Source organism: Peromyscus leucopus, unplaced genomic scaffold (genome assembly GCF_004664715.2).
Source record: "Peromyscus leucopus breed LL Stock unplaced genomic scaffold, UCI_PerLeu_2.1 scaffold_1202, whole genome shotgun sequence".
In the NCBI taxonomy this organism is placed as follows: domain Eukaryota; kingdom Metazoa; phylum Chordata; class Mammalia; order Rodentia; family Cricetidae; genus Peromyscus; species Peromyscus leucopus.
Window position 1 is genome coordinate 32501 of NW_023504339.1, and position 26322 is coordinate 58822.

Consider the following 26322-nt stretch of genomic DNA (forward strand, 5'->3'; position numbering starts at 1 on the left):
GAGAACAGAACAGTCATTAGATACAGAGGCCAGAAAATGATGGTACTCATACCTTTAATCCTAGCCTTCTGGAGGCAGAGATTCATCTGGCTCTCTGTGAGTTGAAGGCCACAATGGAAACAGCCAGGTGTGGTAACAAGAGCCTTTAATCCCAGGAAGTAATGGCAGAAAGCAGAAAGGTATATACGGCATGAGGACCAGGAACTAGCCTGGTTAAGCTTTTAGGCTTTTAGCAGCAGCAGTTCAGCTGAGATTCATTCTAGATGAGGATTCAAAAGCTTCCAGTCTCAGGAAACAGGATCAGCTGAGGAACTGGCGAGGTTAGGTAGCTGTGCTTGTTCTGCTTCTTTGATCTTCCAGCATTCAGCCGAATACCTGGCTTCAGGTTTATTTTCATTAATAAGACCTTCTAAGATTCATGCTACAAAGACCAATTAGGATTCATGCTACACCTGTGTCCAACTTTTGGGCATGAATTCATGAAAAAGCAGCTTGCCTGTGGCTTTGCAGCCATTGGTACAGGCCAGAGCTACACTCAGCCAGAGTCACTACCCTGCCAGTTGTTTTCAGACAGTGGTTTCCCTTTCCTGGTGGCTCATGGGCTTTCAATGGACCCCCTTCTAGGGCTCCTGCTACACTAGGTAGCCGTCTCACTTCACTGTCATCTGAATCATTGTCAGCAGATTTGGTGAGTCAATTGGGATTTCTTAAAGGGGAAATAATTTAAAAAAAGACAAGAGTGAGATTTTTTCCACATTAAAAAATGGGAAACATTATTACAATAGAGGGAGTTAGGTCTCTGTTTGATAATACACTAGACAGTTTGAAAATGGAGCAATTAAATAAGAGGAAAATTAATTTAGATGGAATTTATGTAATGTCAATTATAAATATCTGTTTGATCATTTTTGTTTTATCACTAAAAAAGTAGGTTAATATGAGTGCTGAGATAAAGGTTTTAGAAAAAACTTGTTAAAATAGATCATAGAGATATTCAGACCCAGACAGGAATTTAAAGGAGAACCAATCTCAGCATTGCATTATAAGGTTACAGAGAAACAGCCTAAGACTTTCAAATAGCCAACCTTAATTTATCCAGTAACCTTCCAGGAACTACCAAATAGATATCCTCAAGGCTATGTAAAAGCTGAATGGATTCATGTGCAAATGTTAGATTTGAGGAGATTCAAAGAAGCTATAGTCTCATAGGACATGCATTTAGCTTTTGTGAAGCAAATGTGAAACTCTGGTCAACTTGAAATTATCACTCAAGACTGGAGACATTTGGTTACAGCAGTCTTGGAGGCTGGTCCTCAATTACAATGGAGAACCTGGTGGAAAGATGAGGCTAAGATCATTGAACAATGAAGTAGGGCCAGAGGTATGGAAATCTCCCAAGACCAACTTCTTGGAGAGGGAGATTATGCTAATGTAGAAAGGCAATCTCTATATGATGATCACACCCTGGCTTTAGACCACACAGCAGCCTTGAATGCTTGGGATGGAATTGAAGAAGTAGGAAAGAAAAATGAATCATTTACTAAAGTTATACAGGGCCCAAAAGAAACCTTCACTGATTTCTTACAAAGATTGACTTCAGCAGTAAATAGAATGATAGCAAATTCAAAAGCAAGACAAATAATAATTGAATCTGTGGCTTTTGAAAATGCTAATACCCAATGCAAAAGGTAATTAGGCTGTTAAAGACAAGATCAGCACCTTTGGAGGGATGGATCTGAGATAGAATTGATACTGAATCTCATGATCATGATGATGCTTAAATAGGAGAGGTGATTTCCAGAGGTTTGAAGAAAAATGGAAATGTCAAGTGTTTCAATGTAGTAAACAAGGTAACCTAAAAAGGTATTGTAAATAGGGAACTCCTGGAAACAATGTTTTTTCTAAGAATAATCTCATCAGAATGCCCCTTCCTTCTGACTATGCAGAAGGTGTACCAAAGGCAGGCATTGGACTTATGAATGTACATCAACAAGGACAGACAAGGTAACCCTTTGTTATCAGGAAATGTCTTGGGAGCCTCTAGCAGGCCCCCACATCAAATTCCATTCAGTTCTTTCCTGTCCTTGTGGAGGAAACTCCTTCCCAGAGCAATTAAAGAACCTAATGCCTATGTAAGAAACCATACTGCTCTAGATGATAGAACAGCTATAGAAGAGAGAACAAAAAAATCAGGAGAAAGCATAAAGCAAGTATTTTGGCAAACCTCTACAAAATGAACAAAGTGCAAATTGAAAAATGCAAATAAACGACATTGTTACTGAAGGTCTTGTAGACATAGGTGTGGATGTAACAATAATTTCACCAGAATCTTGGCCTCTTCAGGAGGTATAGGTTCAGCTGTCAGGACTGGAACATTATCTCAGGTAAAACAGAGTGCGAGATGGGTCAAATATATAGGGCCAGAAGGACAGAGAGGAAAATTAAAGCCTTATATTGCTAATATAGCAATGAACTTATGAAGATGTGATTTGTTACAGCAATGGATTAACCAGGTTAACATTCCTCCAATCTCAGAAACAAATCACAAATTAACATATGTTTCTGAGAAAATTATTAGAAGGCATTATAAAGAACAGTCACCAACTATTTAGGTTGTATAAGAACAGGACACAACAGCTGCTGATCTTTCAAAGGCACCAATAGCCCTACATTAAAATGCTTGATGGACAAACCTGTATGGGTTGAGCAATGGCCTTTAACACCAGAGAAATTACAGGCTTTAGAACAGCTGGTACAGAAGCAGCTAAAATGCTCAGCATATTGAAGAATCAACTAGCCCTTGGAATTCTCCTGTATTTGTTATTAAAAAGAACTCTGAAAAATGAAGATTACTAACAGATCTAAAAGCTATTAATAAGGTGATTCAGGCAATGCGCTCTCCACAGTCTGGAATTTCTTTGCCTACTCTGTTACTAAAGAATGGCCTCTTATAGCTATCAATTTAAAAGATTGTTTCTTCACTATACCTTTACAAGAAAAAGACAGAAAAATTCATCTTTGTGGTGCATACTTATAATAATTTTTAGTCTGTTAAGAGATATCAATGGAAGGTTCTCCCACAGGGAATGTTAAATAGCCCTACCCTGTGCCAATATTTTGTAAGTCAGCCATTGGAAGTGATACATAAGTAATTTCCTCAATCTACAGTTTACCATTAGATGGACAATATTTTACTAGCTGACTCAAATTTGGATACTTTAGAAAGAATGTTTTAAGAAGTACAGAAAATTTTGCCTTGCTGAGAATTACACATTGATCCTGAAAAAAAAATACAGAGGAGATTCTATTAATTATTTAGGATATAAAATAGGTTTACAAAAAGTTAGACCTGAAAAGGTTCAAATTAGGAGAGATGGACTGCAGATCTTAATGACTTTCAAAGATTGCTAGGAGGCATTTCATATCTATGGCCCACTATTGGAGTAGAAAAATCAAGAACTGATAAATGTGTTTAAAATCTTAGATGATAACAAGGACTTAAATAGTCCAAAAGAATTATCAGCTGAAGCTGAGAGAGAATTGGCTTTGGTGGAAAAGAAGTTACAGAATGCACATGTAGATCATTTGGATCAAGAGCTTGATTGCATTTTGTCATTTTACTCTCTACATTCTTCTATATAGTGATATTTTATTTGGACTGAAATGTGATTTTCATTGTATGTTAATAAATAAATTGCCTGGGGTCAGAGCTATTAGAGCCATAGCAAGAGTGTGGTGGTGTGTGTGGTGGCGCGCAGCGGCGCAGCAGCGCACGCCTTTAATCCCATAGATCTCTGTGTGTTCAGGGATACAGCCAGCATTGGAGACATACGCCTTTAAGACCTGGAGGCTGTACTTACAGGCATGATGAGGCAGTCATGTGTTTGGTTTACAACCAATGAGAAGGCAGAACAGAAAGACTATATTAAAGACAAACACACAGGAAGTAGCTCTCTTTTGGAAAAGTAGGAGCACTGCAGGAGGAAGGGTAAGATTTTAGCTCTGAGCTCTGACCTCTTGGCTTTCTCTTTTACATTGTTCTGTGTTTCTTATTTAATAAGACAATTGGTTACATCTACATCTGGTGCCCAACGTGGGCAAGAGATTCCACCTAAAACCTGAGTAAAAAGATTATAAAATGGAGCTATAAACAGTTCCTAGTTGTCTCTTTCAAGTTAGAGCAGTGTGCGTGTTTGAGCTACTATCTACTATGGTGGGTTCCTAGTGTGCTCGACCTGCAGTATGGCGGGAATAAGTACTCTGCAAGTGGCACATTAAGCTGCGTGGTGGATTTAGCCTTTGCTAGTACAAAACAAAAAGAGGTTTCTGGGCTACACGCTGCTTTGATAGAAGCATAGACTCACTATTTCTGAGAATTGATGGCTCCCGGCAGCTGCGGAAATGTACCACCACTGGTACAGCTGAAGTGGTGGAACCAGCAGCCACAGTGCCATTTCAGGCTTAGAAGGCTGCAGTTTAAAGCAATAGGCTCAAGTAATATAAAAAATAAGCCATGTAAAGATGGCTAGCACAGAGAGAATCTGGATTATGTTCTCTTTGATATTCGTAACTGAAGAAAAACATTTGATTACAAAAGCTGTTGAGTTATGCCAAAATGTGTATTTTAAAGGTACCTTGACTTCAAAATTTGATATAAAGATATGTTGCTTTGGTAAAGAGGCTCTGCTTTTGTTTCTACAGAATGCCAGAGGCTATGGATTTGTTCCAGATTAAGATACATCAGGTTTGACCAGCCAAGACCACCTGAAAGTTCTCTGATGACACTATGGCCCAGATGATCCAACATCCAGAATCGTTCAAGGCAACTGGCTCAGATGATACATCCTCATGGACTACTCCATACTCCTAAAATTTTCTTGTATCCCCATAAGATACAGCGCCCCCTCCGGCAGGAAGTAGTAAGAGAAGCTACGCCCAAATTCCAAATATATCAAGCTGGCTTTGTAGATGTGTAAAAGTTAAAACTTTCCTTTTTGAAAAAAAAAATAGGGAAGTGCTGTGGGATGGTCTGTATGTCAAATCTGTTGCTCTGATTGGTCAATAAATAAAACACTGATTGGCCAGTGGCCAGCAGGAAGTATAGGTGGACTAACAGAGAGGAGAATTGAGAGAACAGGAAGGCAGAGGGAGTCACTGCCAGCTGTTGCCATGCAAAAGCATGTGAAGACACCGGTAAGCCACAAGCCACGTGGCAAGTATAGATTTATGAAATGGATTAATTTAAGCTATAAGAACAGTTAGCAAGAAGCCTGCCATGGCCATACAGTTTGTAACCAATATAAGTCTGTGCTTACTGTTGGGTCTGAGCGCTGTAGGACTGGCGGGTGACAAAGATTTGTCCTGACTGTGGCAAGGCAGGAAAACTCTAGCTACACTTCTACAGGAATATTAATGCAGAAGAAAGATATTATCTTAGAATGGATCTTTTTAGCACATAAACAGAGTAAAAAATTAAAAACTTATGTGGAAAAGGTCTCCGAGTTGATTCTAAAAGGAAAATTGAGACATTGTCAATTAGTAGGAATAGACCCAGCAGAAATTGTAGTACCTTTTACTAATGATGAAATTGACAAATTATTGGCAGAATGTGAACATTGGCAAAGATCTTGCAGTAATTTTTTGGAGAGGTTAACAACAAACATCCCAAAAGCAAGAAAATTCAATCTATAAAGAGAATTAACTGGATCCTTTCTCACATTGTATGGGAACACCAATATCTGGAGCTCCTAAATTCTAAAACTGATGCAAATAAATTAGGAAAGGCAAGTTACAAATCAGAAAATTTAAGTAAAGTGGCTCAAATCCCTTATGATTCTGTCCAAAAGTCAGAATTATATGCTATTCTGATGGTATTAATTGATTTTACAGAACCTCTTAACATAGTTACTGACTCTCAGTATGCAGGAAGAGTTGTTTTACACATTGAAACTGCAGAATTTATTCCTGATGAGTCAGAATTAACTTTGTTATTTATTCAGTTACAAGAAATAATCAGGAATAGAATCATCCTTTATATATATAAAACACACATCCAATCCCAAATGGTCTTCCAGGCCCCTAGCACAAGATAATTATAAAATTGATCAACTATTGATAGGAAATGTCCTGGACGCCTCAGAGTTTCATAAAAAAATCACCATGTCAATAGCAAGGCTTGAAAAAGATTTTTTTAATCACTTGGAAACAAGGAAATTATTAGGAAATGTCCCACTTGTTCTTTTTACAACCAAACTCCACTACCTGCAGAAGTAACTCAAAGGTACTCAAAGGAATGACATCTGCAGATGGATGTGTTTCATTTTGTAGAATTTGGAAAAATGAAATATGTACATCTCACCAATGATACCTACTCGGGATTTAAAAGGCAACTGCTTTGAGTTCTGAAAGACTGATTCTGTAATTACATATTTGCTAGAAGTTATGGCCATCATGGGTATACTTGTACAAATTAGGATCGACAATGCTCCAACATCTATCTCTAGTAAAATGAAACAGCTTTTTGCTTATTTCAATATGAAGCATATACAGGTAAACCACATAGTCTTACAGGCAAGCACTTTAGAAAGATTAAATCAAACTCTAAAGATATGCTAAATAAACAGAAAGAGTAATAAAGACCCAAAGAAATAGATTGCATAATGCTTATTAACTTTGAATTTTCTAAATGCTAATGAGAAAGGAACAACAGCTGCAGAGAGACACTGAATAATAGAAAAAACCCTACAGAATTAAGTCAGCCTATACAATTTAAAGATGTACTGACCTCAGAATGGAAACCAGATATGTGTTATATTGGACGAGTTTTGCTTTTGTTTCTACAGGAAAGAAAAGTTATGGATACCATCAAAATTGATAAAGGTTCGATTTGAACAAGAGAGACCTCTTAATTAGAAGAGTGATAGTTCATCAACCAGCATGACCATTCAGTGTAAACTAACTTATACCACTAACAAATGCTTTTCAATTGATCAGATACAACTTGCAAAAAGGGAGCCTCCTCAAAGTTAGGGTGGAGGAAGGTTTTTGTTTTTGTCTTTCAGAAAATGAAGGCTAAGGAATCTGAGGAACACTCGACAAATGAGATATTTGAAAAAAAAAAAAAAAAGGAAAAAATCATCCAGAAAAAAATGTCCAAGGAAAAGAGTAAATTGGATTATTGGTATATCACCTCTCCAACAGGATAAAATTTCATAAATCTTCCCAAATGTTTGTTTCTGCTGTTCCCTATAGACACAATGCAAATGGTCTTTTGAAGTCCTAGTCCAATTAAAAATTAAAGCTGCTTTAAAGTTGACTGTGGCTCACTCCTTCTCTAAACTCAAGCATGCTTGTTAAAAGGAAAATCCAAAATCTCTTGTCTTATATCAAAAGAGCCACCTGCCATGGAACAGAAGAAAAACAAAAATTAAGGAACTAATTTATTGCCACTAATTTCATAATCCTTTGTTTCATTTTGACTCTTTAAAAGTATGAATATTACCTCAAAATTTATAAGAATAATATATATTTTAAACTTTTCATCATGATATTGCTGGTCATATAGAGCACTAATTCTAGAAGAAGGCTTCATCAAGCTTCCTGTACATGATTTCAGGTTTGAGTCTCTATCAGGTAACTAGGAATTAAGTTTTTTACTCTACATGTATGTACATAACAAATATTGATCATTTAACCTCTTTGAGATCTACTGCATTTGACATTTAAAATGTTTAAATTTTCTGCAACAAACCATGACCATGCCTAACAGCAACCTTCGTAGTCTCAAAAATGATGATGGGACCCACAGCAATGACTCCACATGGACTATGATAATGCCATTAACCCCTGAGGAGAAGCTGACAACCACCACCCAAAGGTCAGCTTTGTACTACAAACTGCTCAGGACAATTTCAAGTGGCTAGCTGAGATGATCCAGTCTCACAGACTATTCTAGCCAGAACTTGAGATGAGCCCTGCACTTTCCATTACGCAGAGATTGGACAACAAATAATGCAGCTACCTCTCCCAAGACCTGACAATTAACTCAAAGTTTCTTTTCAGAATCCCTAAAGATGCCATCACCTCTAAACAGCAGGAAGTAAATTTAAGAACACAACACCCACATTCCCAAGTGGGGTGGGTGCTTTTGTCTTTCAATGGTCATAGATAATTGTCATTGTTTAGTATAGTTGTTATTAGTAATGGTCAAGAAAAAATACTAAACAAAGGATTAGATTCAAGGTTCTTGTTTGAAAATAAAAGGGAGAATACAAATATGATAGATAAAATGGTAGATTATTGATTCTACTCTGAAAAATAATACAGAAATGATAGGATAAAAGGTAATTATTGAATCTATTCTGAAAAAAGGAGGATATAGATATGTAAGATAAAAAGTAGATTATTGAAACTTTTAAAAAGCAACTACTAGTTTTAAATATTTTACATTGTATTGATTTATGTATATGTATACAAATTTTGTATGTATATTGATACGAAGTTGAGATTATTTTTGTTAAAACATACTGTACATACATTTCTATTCTTGTTCAAGATATTTACCTATAGAGCGTATTTAACAATGTAATGCAAATTGCTAGTCCTTTAAAGTTATTATTACTACCAACTAACTGAGATATAAAAAAATGCAAAGTTAGTAGTTAGTTACCTATTAAAATTAAACTTGTATCATATTAGTATGTTTCAAGATCAAACAGATATATTTTAAATAGACAGGTAATCTTCAAACACTTCAGAGATCTACAGACTATGGCATTTAAGATGTTTTAAAAACTAGGTTTCTTTTTTATGATAATGAAAGTGTCTGCTCTCACCAATCTACTTCAGAGAAGACGATGGCATCAAAAAACTCCACATAGAGTTAATTCTTTGTGGCAAAAGTTAGCCACTGGCAAGAAAATGCCTCGACTGCTGACAGTATCTATCCAAATGGACAAGCAGAACAAAAAAAAAAAAGGACTACTGAACTTTGCAAGACAAGGTAGTCAGCCCTTCAGAATATCCTGCTTCACAGAAAAGTCTTTCAGATATGCTAACCTGTAGTCGAAGATGGATGCCCACTATTGCAAAGAACCTTGGTGACTGTCCAAGTAGCCAGCTGTTTCTGTAATTTCTAACATGTTCTGAAGTCACTTGCTTGCACTTCATGTTTACTCAATTAATATTATTTCCTTTTTGGTCTCTGATGGGGTTGAAGATTAGATAGTTATATTTATAGTTTTCTTTGTTACCAATTCAGAAAAGAAGTTCACTAAAGAGGTGTAAAGTGTATAATTTGAGAGACATCAAAGACAGTTTCGGTGTAATACAATTAGATAGTAAGTAAATATTAGTACAACACTTTGGACTCACCAAAATAAGATAAATAATGCAGTATTTCTCTGAATTTATCGAATGTTAATGACTAGACATTACTGATGTAATTATTGCTTGTATATACTATATAGTTATTGACTTATTGTATATAGTTTTTCTTATATTAGTTATAACCTTTTTATTTTAGACAAAAAAGGGAAATTGTGATATTTTGTGTATGCTCTAACAAATAAATCTTGCCTGAAGACCAGAGGGCAAAGCCAGCTACTAGTTAGCCCTAAAGCCAGGAAGTGTGGCACACACCTGTAATCCAGCACTTGGGTTCATGCCTTTGATACTTGGAGTACACTGCCTTTAATCCAGCACTAAGGAGGTTGAGACAGAAAGTAATATGGCTGTGAAAAAAGGAATATGTGTGATATATTGTACACCAATAAAACTTATCTGGGATCAAGGACAGATCCAGCTGTGGTGTATTGTGTTCCCAAAATATTGTGTAACTTATCTGGGTCAGAGAACAGAAAAGCCATTAGATACTTAGGATAGGCAGTGGTAGCACACGCCTTTAATCCTAGCATTCCAGAGCAGAAATCCATCTGTTCAAGGATACAGCCAAGCATGTGACTCACGCCTTTAATCCAAATGCAAGCCTTTAATCCCAGGAGTGATGGTAGAAAGCAGAAAGTATATAAGGTGTGAGGACCAGAAACTAGAAGCATTTGCTGTTAAGCTTTTAGATTGAGCAGCAGTTCAGCTGAGACCATTGGGATGAGGACATAGAAGCTTCCAGTCTGAGGAAACGGATCAGCTGAAGAATTGGCAAGTGAGGCTGTGGCTTGTTCTGCTTCTCTGATCTTCAGCTTTCACCCCAATAACTGCGCTCAGTTTCATTTTATAATAAGACTTTAAATTCATCTACAGCCAGCTAATAGATTAGACACAGAGGCCAGACAGTGTGCACACACCTTTAAATCCTATCACTCGGAAGCAGAGATCACTCTGGATCTCTGTGAGTTCAAGGCCAGACTGGGAATAGAGCCAGGTATGGTTGCACACACCATTAATCTCAGCACTTGAGATCTCATGTCTTTCTTGGAAGACACATCTTTAATCCCAGAAAGTAATATGCAGGACAAAGAAAGATATATAAGGGTGTGAGAAAACAAGAACTCTCGAGCTGAGATTTCATAGAGTAAGAATGTGGCTGGCTTTTCTGTTTCTCTATATTTCAGCTTTCACCCCAATATCTGGCTCCAGGTTTTTTTTTATTAATAAAACCTTTTAAGATTTTGTTATAGGAACATAAAGTGGGAGAGACAGGAGCTCAGTCTTTTTAGCTGAGGAGTTGGTGAGGTGAGAAGTAGCTGTGCTTTTCCTTTGTCTCTCTGATCTTTCAGCATTAGCTTGATATTGCTCTGGTCTTTATCAAGACCAATAAGATCCATGTCACAAACTCAAAGCAGTAGAGGTAGGGACTGGAGAGTAACTCAGCAGTTAAGAGTACATTCTTCTCTTACAGAGGACCTGGGTTTGGTCTTAACACCCACATCAGGTGGCTTTTAACTGTCTGTGACTCCAGTTCCAGGGGATCTGATGCACTCTTCTGGCCTCCACAGGCACAGGCACAAATGTGTGTGTGTGTGTGTGTGTGTGTGTGTGTGTGTGTGGTGTGTGTGTTGCCCGCGCATGCCACACCAACACACACACACACCACACACACACATGCGTGCACACACACACAAAACAATAAAAAGCATTTTAAAAATAGTAGAAATAATGAAGATCACAGTGGAATTAATGAAATGGGTATTAAAAGGATAATACACAGACTTAATGAAACTGAGTTGGTTCTTTGAAAATTCAAAGTGACAAACACCCTAGCCAATCTATGGTGGTTTGAGTGAGAAATGTCTCTCATTGGTTCAGATGTGTGAACACTTGATGCTTCATTGGTGGTTTTGTTTGGCAGATTTAGGTGGTAGAGTTGTGCTGGAGGATACAGTCACTGGTAGAGGGCTTTGAGAGTTTATAGTCTCACCTCACTTCTAGTTCACTTTCTGTTTCATGTTGCAGTTAAAGTGATCTCTCAGCTTCCTGTTCCGTTCCTGCTCCAATGCCTGCTGCTCACTGCCATGACTCTCCCCTGACTTGATGTATTCTTCTCAGGAACTGTAAGCCAAAATAATCTCTTCATAAGTTGCTTTTGTCGTGACACTTTATCATAGTAACAAAAAAGTAACTAATATAGAAGTTGGTACCAGGAACTTGGGGTTGTTGTGATAGACCTGACCATGTAGCTTTTATGCCTTGGACTGTTTTGTGGGAGGAAGGTGGAGGAATTTGGAGCTTTTGTCTTAAAAAGCTACTGAGTGAGTTCAGGCTTTTTCTTGGTTTTGCTTCTAATGTCCAAATGAGTTCAGCCACGTTCCCTCTTTGATTTTCTGAAAGTCTGTGTGGAAGTGTCCAGTCTCCTTAGATCACATGCCTGTGGTGCCTCAATGGGATGTTGTCCAGTTTGGGTTTTCTTCACTGACTCTCACTGGTGTAATAGGCTAGTCAAGTTGCCTGTCTCTTCTCAGGCAAACTTTTGTAGTTTTGACTTCAAAGGCATTTTAATAGCTCATCTAACTTTTCAATTATTGGAATAAAATTATAACATAGCATTTAAAAAAAGAAAGAAAAGCTACTGAATGATCAGAGCTTAATAAGCTGTTATGGGAACTTGGAAGGTAATGCTGAGAAAAATGCAGATTGTGGAGGTCTGGTTTACGAAGTTTCAGAGTCCCCTTAAAGACTCTTGGGGCTGTTTTATATGATATATTTGAATTAACAGTCTATGGAAGTATGCTTTACTGTGACAATGGATGCTGGTCAGCTGGAGTAGAACAATCAGATGTTATAATAAGAGACCAGTATCACCAAGGCAAATTTTTCTGGGAAGTTGTTTCTTCAGGTCTGTATAAAGAAGCTGCCAGTTCAGTGGTGGGGTGTGAAAGAACAGCAAGCAGCACATTTGGCAAAATTGTAAGAATTTTCCCAAGTAGTACTGATTTTGGTGGCATGAAAGCTGCAGAGTGAGTTCATGGAAAACAGCTGAGGCTGGCACTTCAAGGGCCAGAAGAGCCATTGGTGAAGGTACAACCTTAGCTGTATAGAGATACAAGCACTGAAGTGGTCATTGCGAGAAACTGAAGTTTGGAACCATACCACAGGGTTGTAGCCCCTTTGGAAAGACCAGAAAGCCACTGATGAAGGTTATATTTAGTTGCAGTGGAGACTTTGGGATACTGGAGATGTCATGACCATGAGATGACCACTAAAGACAACAGCAAGTATAGAGTGGAGCCAGACTGAGCTTACCAGCAGCTGTGTTCTGTGGATGGCAGAGCCAGAAAAGTGAATTTCCTAGAAGATTTGAGGAAGTCCCAGATGCCAAGCACTAGGTTTGCACTGCTTGATGATCCTGCAAGTGATAGATTTTACTTTTAAAATAGAACTGCTTTTAAATGTTAAAATTTTTAGAGACTCCTGGATTTTTAAGTTGGACTGTGCCTATTATGATATATTAACATGAGATTTTGTGACAAAGAAGTTGAAGGTTGAATAGCAATGTCTTTGTGTACCAAGCTGACAAGGGGTCAACTGTATAGGATTTTGTTAACTTGATACAAACTGAAGTGATCTAGAAGATGAGAACTGAATTGAGAATTATCTTCATCTGACCTGTGGGCATGTCTGTGGGGCACTTTCCTTGATTAAAGATTGATATGGGGGGGCCAGCCTACTGTGATGGTTATCCATAGGCAGTTGGGCAAAGATGTGGTGGTATTTGTTCCCAAAATATTGTGCACCCTATAAACTTATCTGAAGTCAGAGACAGAACAGCCACAATATTATCCATGTGTTCAAGGATACAGCCAAGCATGGTGACTCATGCCTTTAATCCCAGAAAGCGAAGCTTTTAATTCCAGGGAGTGGTGGTTATATAAGGTGTGAGGACCAGAAACTAGAAACATTTTGCTGTTTGTTTAAGCTTTTTAGGTTTTGAGCAGCAGTTCAGCTGAGAGCCATTCGATATGAGGATACAGAGCTTCCAGTCTGAGGAAACAAGATCATCTGAGAAGTGGTCAGGTGAGGTTAGCTTGTTCTATCTCTCTGATCTTCCAGTGTTCACCCCAATAACTGGCCTCAGGTTTGATTTTAATTAATAAGAACTTTTAAGACTCATGCTACACAAAGACTATACAAGAAAGGTAGCGAGCAAGCCAGTGGGAGAAACGTAGTAAGCAGTTTTCTTACATGGTTCCTGACTCTGCCCCTGCTTGAATCCCCTGTCTTGACTTCTTTCAGTGATAGACCATGATTGTGATTGGAAAGTATAAGCCAAATAAACCCCTTTATTTCCAGCTTATTTTTTGTCATAGTGCTTGTCACAGTAACAGAAAACACTAGGATGTGAATCTAAAAGAAAACAGAGAAGACACAAATTATAGAAAATTAGAGATGAAAAATGGGACACTATAATAGATTTCAATGAAATCAGCATACCATGAGTATTTTGAGAACCTGCCATTAAAAAACTAGAAAATCTAGAAGAAATTGATAAAATACAAGATATATATGAACTACCCAAATTAAGTCAAGAAGATATAAAGAAAGTAAACAGACCCTAAAAAGAAGTGAGATTGGAAACAACAACAAACCAGACCAAATAGATTCACCTCTAAATTCTACCAAACCTTTAAAGAAGAGCTAATGCCAACATTTCTCAAAATTTCCATAAAACAGAGGAAAGGAATGCATTAATTCCAAGAAGTCAATATTAACTGATAAGTTTTGACTCCCTGGTTATTGGATATCTGCCGCTGCCGATGACTAAATCAGATCAGGCCAAATTGATAAATCCAGGTTTAATGAACAGAGCAAAGCAACTCCTGGGTGACTCACAGACGGGCAGGGGAGGAATCACATGGCAAATATGGTGGCCAGATCTGTGGGTGTGGCCTTGAGCAGCCAGGGGAGGGGCTAACTCTTGGTGGGCTTTCTGAGAGTGGGGTTTGGAAAGGGCAGCTCCAGGAGATATCCCCATCATTAACATGATATAAAAATCAAATATACAACAAAAAAGAAAACTGTAAACCAATTTTCTTTGATGAATATAGATGAAAATTGTTCAATAAAATACAAACTGAACTAAAAACATATTAATATTACATACCATGTCCATCTCAAGGATGTATATACCAGAGAGTCATAGTAACAAAACCAGCATTGCACTGACAGGAAAAACAGACAGTGTAATGGGATAGCAAAGAAGGACCAGAAGTAATTCTACACAGCTACATATAAACATTGCTTATGGAAACATGGATAGAAATGAAGATAATCATGTTAGGCAAAACATTACCAGACTCAAAAAAAGGCAAATATTTCATGTTTTTCTCTTATATTTACATGTAGTGGATGATCTACCTATGACCTTGAAGTACCAACCCCTGAGGCATGGCCTTGGCCTACCCTTAAGACCTGAGACACATGTAGGCCACACTCTTCTCTCCCTCATGGGCTTGGATGGTGGGACTGGCTCAGGCAGTGGGGGCAGTGGGGCAGTGGGAGCAGTGGGGACAATACCTCAGCCTTCCAGAACCCTGCGATGATTCACCTATTCTGTTTAGTGAGGTGTCTTTTCTGATTTGTCTCCTAAAAATTCCTTATCACTCTTAAGCAAACTCCCTTGAATTTCTTGTTATATTTACACACACATACACACACACACACACACACACACACACACACAGATACAGACACACACAGAGAGACACGGACACACAGACATGCACACATAAGACAGGAAGGTAGAAGGAGCACTAAACAGTAGACAAGAAGAGGCTTAAAAGCAATAGGGAGGAAGAACACGATAGGCATTTTAGAAAAAAACAAAATATTCTGTTTAAATTTATATGCTGACTCTAGGTTTAAATATAGGGGATTAGTAGGTATGTCCAAGGGTAATGAGGTAAATAAGAGCAAGGTACAATGACTTATATGTATTAAAATCTTAATGAAATTTATTTTTATGCTTACTAAAAAATTAAACTCCAAACTAAAGTCAGCACACAACATATATAGCTACATACCCACAATCATTGCTGCAGTTATTAAAAACTGTTGAGGTATTGAATCAGACTGTGTGGTCCTAAAATGATGAACAGATAAGGCAAATGTGATAGGTAGAGAGATAGATAAGATAGATAGATAGACAGACAGACAGACAGATATGCACACATGCTGTGGGATATCATTCTGTATGCTGTGAATATGTGTTGTTCTGATTGGTTGATAAATAAAACACTGATTGTCCAGTAGCCAGGCAGGAAGTATAAGTGGATAAGCAGATGAGGAGAATTCTGGAAGAGGAAGGGCTGAGTCAGGAGTCACCAGGAAGACACAGAGGAAGCAAGATGTCAAGCAGAACTGAGAAAAGGTACCAAGCCACGTGGCTAAACATAGATAAGAATTAGGGTTAATTCAAGTGTGAGAGCTAGTCATAATAAGCCTGAGCTAATGACCAAGCAGTTATAATTAATTTAAGCTTCTGAGTGGTTATTTTGTAAGCAGGCCACAGGATTGCGGGGCCTGGCAGGACCAGAGAAACTTCCTACTATACACACACAGAGGAATATTTTTAACCAAACAGAAGAAGAAATTCTGTCATTTTGGGTAAAATGGGTAAAACTAGAACACATGTCTCTCTGATATGTGAGGCCAAACATAGTTGATCTAAATTTGAGAATAGTGATTATTAAGGTTTGGAAGGGTATATATGTAGGGAAGAGGATAGGAAAGGTTGGAGTTCATCATTTCAAACTGTATTCATATATGGAAATATCACAGTGAATCCCATTTATATACAACATTTATATGTGCTAATAAAAATCAAACGTAATGAAAAATTAGAAAATTTATACTAACTCCATTTACTCTCCTCTCCTCAAATGCTATTATTGTCTTGTTTTATTAAATGCTTTTTTCATACAATGTATTTTGATTATATTATTTTGGCTCCCCTAACTCCTCTATGCTCTCAAACTCCTACCCACCCAACTTCATGTTATCTCTCTCTTTAATTACATATACACATACCTCATATGTTACTGACACTTTATACAATTATTAAGCATTCATGTCTATATCGATGTGCAACTTCTTTACTGTATTTCATTCCATTATGTATCTAAGTTTTCATTTAGGATCATTTTGTTTTTTCTGCCTGAAGATCTTAATATTTTCTTCAGTTCTTGGTTATAGTTCCACAGATTAAGGACTATCTAAAAAACATCCATTTTACATCTGTATTAAAGCCTTTATACAAAGTTCACCAGGCATAGATAGACTTGTAGGTTTGCAGTTACTTTCATATGCTGAGAAGTGTTGCTCTATTATCTTCATATTGATTCTGAGAACTCAAAAAGTCATTGTCATTCTTTATAGAAATATATATTTTCTTTTCTAGCTGCGTTTTTATGAAGTTTGTTCTTTGACAATTTCATACATGCATATAATGCATTTGATTATTCTTCCTTTTATTCTTTCTAATCTCTTCCCATCCCAATCAATGCCTCTCTTACTAGTCTTTTTCTGAAATACATGATGTTTGCTCTGGGATCTTGAGGGAGGCATATGAGGTCTTGGGAAGGCCAGGGAATAGAAAGGAAAGGGTACTACCTCACAGCAAGTTTGGTGCATGGTTCTGAGACTCTAACTGTTTTAATTTTTTTATTTTCCAGAAATTTTATTAAAATACGGCTAGGCCCCAGGTGGAGCTCCAGGAGTCCAATTGGCGAGAAAGAGGAGGGATTGTATGAGTGAGAATTGTTGAGACCAAGACTGGAAAAAGCACAGGGACAAATAGCCAAATGAATGGAAACACATGAACTATGAACCAATAGCTGAGGGGCCCCCAACTGGATCAGGCGCTCTGGATAAGTGAGACAGTTGATTAGCTTGATCTGTTTGGGAGGCTTCCAGTAGTGGGACGGGACCTGTCCTTAGTGTATGAACTGGCTGTTTGGAACCTGGGGCCTATGCAGGACACTTTGCTCAGCCTGGGAGGCGGGGACTGGACCTGCCTGGACTGAATCTACCAGGTTGAACTGAATCCCCAGGGGAGTCTTTGCCCTGGAGGAGATGGGAATGGGGTTGGGCTGGGGGAAAGGCAGGGTGGGGATGGCAAAGAAAAAAAAAAAACCTTCACAACAATGGTGACATTTTCACCCCACCTGTTTGCACTGTCCCTTCCAGTCTGATCTGCCAAAGTGTTTACACAGTCTGGAACAACAATATGAAAGAATGCTAGCTATATGGAGGAGCTGAAAAAAATAATGCAGGGTTTCCTCCACCCATTGTGACTGGGATTCAGCTAAATAAAAGATTTCTTTGATTGACCTTAAAAAAAATACAACCAGATGAAGTTTTCTTTACATTTATTCTGCTTTGTGTTATAGAATTTTTTGAATTTATGATTTCATATTTGTGATAGGTAGAATTCAAAGATGACTTCCAGTGTCCCTTACCCTTGTGTAATACTTACCCCTGAAATGTGAGATGGACTGTAAATACGAGATCTCACTTGCATAATTAGGTCATATATATGGCATAGTTTACTTTAAGAAAGAATGATGATGAACATATAGGTTGTTTCCCATTTCTGGCTATTATGAATAAAGCTGCAATGAACATAGTTGAGCAAGTGTCCTTGTGGTATGATTAAGGATCCTTTGGGTATATGGCCAAGAGTGGTATAGCTGGGTCTTGAGGTAGATTGATTCCCAATTTTCTAAGAAACTGCCATATTGATTTCCAAAAGTAGCTGTACAAGTTTGTACTCCCACCAGCAGTGGAGGAGTGTTCTCCTTACCCTTACTCCACATCTTCACCAGCATGAGCTGTCACTTGTATTATTGATCTTAGCCATTCTGACAGGTGTTAAGATGGAATCTGACTAGTATTGATTTGCATTTCCCTGATGGCTAGGGGTGTTGAACATTTCTTTGTTTCTCAGCCACCTGAGACTCCTCAATTGAGACTTCTCTGTTTGGATTTGTACCCCATTATTTAAATTGGATTATTTTTTGATATCTAGTTTCTTGAGTTCTTTATATTGGACCTCTATCAGATATGGAGTTAGTAATCTATGAGGGTGACCCCAGTGAAGACTCCTAGTAATGGAGGATACAGAATCTGAACTGTCCATTTTTATGGACAAGCAAGGCTTCCAGTGGCAGCCTTGGGTTTCATTTGGTTGAGCTGTTGGCCAAAAGGGTCCCAAAGAGATACTAAACAACCCAGGCTGATGCTAGGACAGAGAATCACTCTCTAAGAACTGACTGCAGGGCCCTATTACTAAGGACAACATCCACACAGATCATTGAACATAGAGAGGTTGAGCTCGTGCCTGCATGGAGCCTTCATCCCCTACATTCTAGTCTTTTTGGTTCAGAATTCACATTAGGAATTCATCAGAACCAAAGAAATTAAGGCTGAAAGCAATTAATAAAAGACTTGAAATAAAATTCAGAAACATGAGGTACATGTTTCCTTTTCACATGAATTGGTGCACTGAACTGATTTTTAAATATTAATGTAATATGTAATCCTGTATCCTTGAATTCCTTGGTGATATCTTGATAATGCAGCCACTTACCTCTTCAAGTAATTGTTTCTATACCATTTTCTCTCCTGTCAATTCTAGCCATCTATTACAAATATATCAGAACTTTAGACATACTGGTTGCTAGGAACCATTACTGCTACTGGAACTACATCAGTAAGTAAAACAAATATACATACACTAATGAAATAACTTTTAATAATCTCCTCTACATATAAACTGGCATCATCACAGAATTCTTCCTTAAGTAAATTATAATTCATTTCAATCAGCCATATAAGTCAGAAATCAATTCTTCACACCTGGAACATTCTTTTTAAAAATTTCTTCTGTAAAGCCAATTATCCAGTCATGAGAACTTTTACCCATTGAATGATTCTCAACCCTGATACAGTGCTTTATATCACTACTTGTCATAATACTAGTCCAGAGTCATCATTATTTCTCACCCCAAAAGGCTGAAACTGATCTATCACCCACTCTTTCCTTCTTATTTTGTATATATAGCGTATATAGAAGTATAAACTAAACTAAAATAGATATATTTGAACAGATACATGTAGGAATTGTAAACTAAAATAAAATAGATCCCCCTGAAGGGATTCCCTAGGCCCTTTAGGATAAGATCCAAAGTTCTTATATCTTTTTAGTACCACCTACTACATAGCCCAGGGCTACTATAAGCCTCACATCTTTCTAATTATCTCATTATTCCTATTTACCTATCCCAAGATACATTATAGCCTTTCTTTTAAAAATAACTTTTTGCAATTATAATTATATCATTTCCTTTCTGCTTTTCTCCCTCTAACCCCTCCCAAGTACCCCAATCCCTGCTTTCTTACAATCAAAGCCTGTGTGGATGCTGGGTGTTTTACTCAGTCACTCTCTACATTATTTTTTGAGACTAGGTCTCCCACTCACTAATCTGGAGCTCATTGATTGTCTAGAATGGCTGGCCTGTGAGTAAATCCTCCTGTTTCTATCTCCTCAGCGTTGGGTTACAGATAAGCGGCACTGGGGTTACAGATAGGCGTCACTGTGCCTAACCTTTAACACGGATACTGGAGATTGAATTCAGGTTCTTATGCTTATACAGCAAGCACTTTATTTACTGATCCATTTCCTCAGCACCTCATTCATTTCTGTACTCAAACACCTAACGTTGTTCCTAGTAATTAATATGTCTATGGGAATTGGACTGAATTACTCTTCTTCTCGCTTCATGGTCTCTTTTAAAACTGATAGACTGTTTGCACTAATCTTTACCTTAAAAAGTGATAAAAAATACTGGTCAAGCCAAGGTAAGGTTTCCAACAGGTTATCAACAAATTCTTCTTTTGCCTATAGGCTGTTAATTAGCACAATCTGAATATAATAATTTATTAACACACAATTATATCAATTATATAATCTATATTCTGTTGCCTAGAGGGTTATCATGAAAGACATGTTAAAGAAATTCTATTTACTTATTCATTATATATACATATGTATATACATATATATTATGCCACATTTCCATAAACAATCTATAGTAAACTTGTCACAAATGAAAATAAGGTTTATATTGACTTTGTCAATACTCTTGTAATTTTTATTTGAAAATATGTTCTAAAATTTAAATCAGGTGATATTCAGCTCACTTGGTTAACAGACTGAAGATTCATACTTTTTGTTAGATTTGGTAATATGTTTACAGAAATCCAGTCATGCAGCACATTTCTTCATTTACTTAATTCCTTTGCTCAATAAGAGTAGTTTAATAGCATCATAATGAGTTAAAAGTTACCCATGTAAATATACTAGTAAATATACTAGTATTTTTTCTAAGATCATAGAATATTTCTTGTTGTCTTAAAATCTGTATTTTTATAGTCATGAGGTAATTTGGAATTTTATTCTTCCAAATACTAATCATTTGGGTACATGTCACTTATATTTATCCTTATTTTACATCTTTGTGTTTTCACACACACACACACACACACACACACACACACACACACGCACACACACACGCACACATGCACACACACACAGAGATGGAATTGAGATTATTATAAACTTCCTACCCAATCCTATAATTATATTTTTTTTTATTTTAATGGAATGATTTGCTATTTTGTATTCCAAATTATTTTTGAGAGCTTCTTAACTTTGGGGGACTAAAATCATATTGATGTAAATTAAGGTCCAACAAATATCAATCACAATAACAGAAGTTTTTGGAAAATAGCCAAAGCTAGAAATTCTAGTCAGGGTAGGCAATTACATAATAGGTCAATCTGGTTATTATGAAGGAAGAACCATTATCTCCTGAAAGGCATCAAGCAAGAAACCATTTAACTCCTGTCAATTTTTTTCTTCTAAACGTCTTTCAGATTTGCCCTTCTCTTTCCATTTCTCTAGATACCTTCATCACCTCATACCTGGACTACTGCCATAAACCAGATGGTTTTTCTGCCTCCAGTCCATCCACATTCCAATCCATTTTCTATATTATTGCCAGATTAATCTTCTTAAAACACTTCTATCATGTCACTCTCCTGCCTAAGAACTAGCTTAGATGTCACCATATTTAAAACATATTCCCAGCTCTCTTAGGAAAAGTAACTCCCCACTCAGTGTCTTCACAGGCCTTCTGTTCATACACTTGTATTACTGAACTTTCAACTTATTCAACAATAATTTGCCCAATTTTCTTTTGCCATTTTCAGTGAGATCCTTGAGAGAGGACACAAGGTTTGGCTTATCCCTTTTCAATGACATTGAAGAGTTCACATAGTTTGGCCCATCTCAAGACTATCATATATATTGTTACTGTGGTATTATATTCCCCCAAATATTGTGCATGCTAATAAACTTATCTGGGCTCAGAGAAAGAACAGCCACAATATTAAACACAGAGGATAGGCAGTGGCAGCACATGCCTTTAATCCTAGCATTCAGAGTCAGAAATCCATGTGTTTAAGGATACAGACAGGCATGGTGACTCATCACACCTTTAATCCCAGAAAGCAAGCCTTTAATCCCAGGGAGTGGTGGTAGAAAGCAGAAAGATATATAATAAGGCGTGGAGATGAGAAACTAGAAGCATTTGGCTGGTCAAGCATTTGGCTGTTAAGCATTCAGGCTTTTGAGCAGCAATTCAGCTGAGACCCATTCTGGATGAGGACTCAGAGGCCTCCAGTCTGAGGAGACAAGACCAGCTGAGGATTCGGCGAGGTGAGGTAGCTGTAGCTTATTCTGGCTCTCTGATCTTCCAGTGTTTACCCCAATAACTGGGCTCAGGTTTGATTTTATTAATAAGACTTTTAAGATTTCTGCTACAGTTACTGTACCTATCTTGCTCTCTCTTTCTTTCTACATATCCTCCAGGTTTCAGATTAAACATCAATTTACTGACAACCTTCCCTAACACTCTCATTAACTAATTATTTGAGAAAATATTCTTCACTAAATTGATTACACAATATCAATATGTATTTAAATATCACATAGTACTCCACTAAATTATGTACAATTTTGTATTTTATGTATAATTGAAACTGAATTTAATTTAAAAATAAATATATAAAATTAGTCAATTAATTTAACTTACTAGGTACATAAATAGTATCCAGCATTGTTTCCATCTAACACTTGCTATATATCAGTGAATAAACAGATATAAACTCTTGTTTTCTTAGCCATCTATAAAGTTTATACCTGAGAACCATGCAATTATATTACAAAAAATTGAAGACAATTCATAATTTTTCATTTAAAATTTTGACAATTTCATCCAGGTATACAATGTACTATTATCAAATTCACCCCATATCATTCTTTCTTATTCCTTGCCCATTCCTGATGAATTCTTTCTTCATCTCAACTAGTTATCCTACTTTCATGTCTTTTTCTTTTTTTGGCACATATCTTATTCAAATAGCCATGACTACTATGATTTTATGATTGCAATGGCAACATGATATCCAGAAGACAGTGTTTCATATCACTTCTTCCCATCCTTTGACTTTTACAATCTTTCTGCCTCCTCTAGGCTTTGGCCCAGGGGAACAACCCTGAGTCCCTACACCACCACCCATTGCAGTCCCAGTTTCAGGCCAGTAGACAGGTTTCTGCAGACATGTCAGAATACCACCATCCCCCAAATCCCACCCTTCCTTGGAGACTGCAACTGCTCCCTGAGACACAGCCTGCAGCACTAATTGGACTAAGAGCTGCTCCCTGAGACACAGGGTTCATCAGCACCGATTGGACCAAAAACCCTGATTAGACCAAGAGCTCCCATTGGAACAAGAGTATCAAGCAGACCAAGAGAGGCTCCCTCAGACACAGACACCACTTGCACCAAGTGGAGAAAGAGGTGGGTAGACACCAGTGGAAAAGTACAGTCAACAACATAAAGACAAATACAGTACCATCAGAACTAGTGGTTCTACATCAGCAAGACCTGAAAAACCCAAAACAGAAGAGACAGAAGAAATCGACCTTAAAAATGACTTTAAGGAGATGATAGAGATCTTTAAAGAGGAAATGAAAAATTCCCTTAAAGAAATCGAGGAAAACACAAACAAAAAATTGAATGAAATCAATAAATCCCTTAAAGAAAGCCAAGAAACCATGAAAAAGCAATTAAACAGGTGAAGGAAAGAGTTCAATATTTGAAAACTGAAATCAATACAATAAAGAAGACACAAACTGAGGGAAGGCTGGAAATGGAAATCTGATAAATGAACAGGAACTACAGATACAAGCATAACCAACACAATGCAAGAGATGGAAGAGAGAATCTCTGGCATTGAAGATACAATAGAGGAAATAGATTCATCAGTTAAAGAAAACATTAAAGCCAATAAAGTCATAACACAAAACATCCCGGAAATCTGGAACACCATGAAAAGATCAAACCTAAGAATAATAGGGATAGAAGAGGAATACCAACTCAAAGGCACAGAAAATATATTCAACAAAATCATAGAAGAAAACTTTCCCAACCTAAAGAAGGAAATGCCCACAAAGATACAAGAAGCTTAAAAAAAAACAAATAAAGTAGATCCAAAAAAAGTCCCCTCACCACACAATAATCAAACCACTAAACATACAGAATAAAGAAAAAATATTAAGAGCTCCAAAGGAAAAAGGCCAAGTAACATTTAAAGGTAGACCCATCAGAATAACACCTGACTTCCCAATGGAGACTCTAAAAGCCAGAAGATCCTAGACAGACGTTATGCAGACACTAAGAGACCATGGATGCCAAACCAGATTATTATACCAGCAAAACTCTCAATCTCCATAGAGGGAGCAAACAAAATATTCCATAATAAAACCAGATTTAAACAATATCTATCCACAAATCCAGCAATACAGAAAGCACTAGAAGGAAAAATCCAACCTAAGGAAGTTAGATACACACATGAAAACACAGGCAATAGATAATCCCGCACCAAAAAAATACCAAAGAAGGAATTAAAAACACTACTACCAAAAATAACAGGAATTAACAATCACTGGTCATTAATATCCATTAATATAAATGGTCTCAGTTCAACTATAAAAAGACACAAGCTAACAGAATGGATACAAAAACAGGAACCATCCTTCTGTTGCATACAAGAAACACACCTTAACTTCAAAGACAGACACTACTTCAGAGTAAAAGGCTGGAAAAAGACTTTCCAATCAAGCAGACTTAAGCAAGCAGGTGTAGCTATCCTAATATCTACTAAAATAGATTTATTCTATAATAAAATAAACAATCAAAAGTGATTGGGAAGGACATTACATATTTCTCAAAGGGAAAAATCCACCAAGATGAAGTCTCAATTCTGAACATTTATGCCCCAAAACAAGGACACCCACATTTGTAAAAGAAACATTACTAAAGCTTAAATTGCACATCAAACCCCATACACTAGTAGTAGGAGATTTCAACATCCCACTCTCACCAATGGACAGGTTTGCCACACGGAAACTTAACAGAGAAATAAGGGAACTAAGAAACATTATGAGTCAAATAGACTTAATAGATATCTATATAATATTCCACCCTAACACAAAAGAATATACCTTCTTCTCAGCATCCCATGGAACCTTCTCTAAAATTGAATACATGCTCAGTCACAAAGCAAAGCTCAACAGATACAAAAAAATTGAAATGACCTCCTGTATCTTATTGGACCACCATGGCTTAAACTTAGATTTTAACAACAACAAAAATTACAGAAGGCCTACAATCTCATGGAAACTGAATAATGTCCAACTGAATCACCAATGGGTCAAGGAAGAAATAAAGAAATTAAAGACTTCTAGATTCAATGAAAATGAATGTACAACATACCCAAACTTATGGGACACTATGAAAGCAGTGCTAAGAGGAAAATTCATAGCACTAAATGCCCACATAAAGAAGATTTAGAAATCTCACACTAGCGACTTAACAGCACACCTAAAATCTCTAGAACAAAAAGAAGCAAACTCACCCAGGAGGAATATATGCCAGGAAATAATCAAATTGAGGGCTGAAATCAATAAAATAGAAACAAGGAGAACACTCAAAGAATCAATGAAACAAAGAGTTGGTTCTTTGAAAAAAATCAACAGATAGACAAGCCCTTATCCAAACTAACCAAAAAGCAGAGAGAGAACATCCAAATTAACAAAATCAGAAATGAAAAGGGAGACATAACAACAAGAGAACAAGGAAATGCAGACAATCATCAGGTCATACTTCAAAAACTTGTACTCCACAAAATTGGAAAACCTGAAATAAATGGACAATTTTATGGGTAGATACCACATACCTAAGTTAAATCAAGACCAGATAAACTATTTAAATAGACCAATAACCCTAAGGAATTAGAAAGATTGTTAAAAATCTCCCAACCAAAAAAAAAAAAAAAAAAAAAAAAAGCCTAGGACCAAATAGTTTTGGTGCAGAATTCTACCAGATTTTCAAAGAAGAGCTAATTCCAATACCCTTAAAAATTGTTCCACACAATAGAAACAGAAGGAACATTACCAAACTCTTTTTATGAGGCTAGAGTGTTGCCAGAGACCTTCTCTCCAGGTTCCACCAAGTCCCGCAGTCCACAATCCACGTATAAAATAATCACTCAGACGCTTATATTACTTATAAACTGTATGGCCGTGGCAGGCTTCTTGCTAACTCTTCTTATATCTTAAATTAACCAATTTCTATAAATCTATACCTTGCCACATGGCTGGTGGCTTACTGGCATCTTTACATGCTGCTTGTCCTGGCGGTGGCTGCAGTGTCTCCTCTCCTTCTTCCTGTTTCCCCAATT